The sequence below is a fragment of the Anolis carolinensis genome, chromosome 3 (genome assembly GCF_035594765.1).
Source record: "Anolis carolinensis isolate JA03-04 chromosome 3, rAnoCar3.1.pri, whole genome shotgun sequence".
Taxonomy (NCBI): domain Eukaryota; kingdom Metazoa; phylum Chordata; class Lepidosauria; order Squamata; family Dactyloidae; genus Anolis; species Anolis carolinensis.
Window position 1 is genome coordinate 280,707,526 of NC_085843.1, and position 1,602 is coordinate 280,709,127.

Here is a 1,602-nt window from a genome sequence, read left to right on the forward strand (position 1 = left end):
CTACTAGAGTTTGTAAGATAATGCAAAAAAGCATCTGTTGGCATAAATCAAAGTGAAAAGATTCAGCTCGTCTGTTATAATTGGCTTGATTAACTCTGTCTATCCATGACTGATATCTCCCCCATGGCCTATTATCAGTGGTTTGCAACCTTTGTTCCTCCAGGTGTTTTGGACTTCAACTCCCAAAAATCCCAGTCATCTTACCAGCTGTTAGAAAGTGTGGGAGCTGAAGTCCAAAACACCTGGAAGTCCAAAGGTTGGGAACCACTGGCCTATATTGTTTTGCTGAGCTCTGCCATTTCTCCTATGTTAGAAATGTTGTAACTGCGATAACATGTGCCCAGGGCCATCTGATGCTATGGCTACCGTACCTGATCATGACAACAGCTTTGTTTATTTAGACCTTATCTAAATAATAGCGGTGCAATATAGTTTCAATCATATCTTCAGTCTCTCTTTCAAAACATCGTTCTTTCTCAATCCAGGCTGCAACCTACAGTTTTTGGCTCAAAGAAAGATGCTGCCAGATCCTTTACTAATCAGGAGAAGAGAATACTAAAATGTAGAGAAACACATAGGTAAAAATATGCTCCCTCGTCAAATTCTGAGCTTCTTAAGCTAACTATCATCCCATGTCTTTCCAAACTACATTGAATAAGAAACCCTGTATGCTCACTTTAAAAGGTAAAGGTAAAGGTTTCCCCTGACATTAAGTCCAGTCATATCTGACTCTGAGGGTTGGTGCTCATCTCCATTTCTAAGCCGAAGAGCCAGCGTTGTCCGTAGACACCTCCAAGGTCATGTGACCGGCATGAATGCATGGAGCGCCGTTACCTTCCCGCCAGAGCGGTACCTATTGATCTACTCACATTGGCATGTTTTCAAACTGATAACTTTACTTTCCTAAAAATCATCATTCAGAATGGCTGCTAGTGTGTGGGGAGTGCAAACCATGCCAGGTGATACCATCAGAGGGGTGATGACTGACCATACAATGTTGCTGCAATTTTATTACAGTAGAAATTTATCATTTATTTAACAAATGCCCCTTTAATTTGTTATAGCATGATTTGGAAGTATCTCACTTATGGGCTCACCATAAGGAAGTTCACAATGAAGTTAGCTTCAACCAGAAAAACATTAGCTTACCCCTACTGTATCATTACATCTTCAAGGTTAAAACTATTTTGATTTATTTTTTGAACCTTCTAGTGAACATGTACTCAGTCCAGAGTTGTCATTACTACTAATTTATGTTGGCCACAGTGGTCCACGCTCTTGTTACATCTCAAATAGATTACTGCAATGCAGTCTATGTGAGGTTGCCTTTGAAGACTGTTCGGAGGATTTAAGTAGTCCAACGGGCAGCAGCCAAATTTCTCACCTGAGTGGGGTACAAGGAGCATACAACCCCCCTTTTGTGTCAGCTCCACTGTCTGTCTGTCTGCTAACCAGCACAATGCTGGTTTTAGCCTATAAAGCCCTAAACGGTTCCAGCCTAGTTTACCTATCTGAACGTATTTCCCTCCGTGAACCATCTCGGAGATTAAGATAATGTGGAATGATGACTGGAATGGCCTGGACTGATACTGGATTACATGA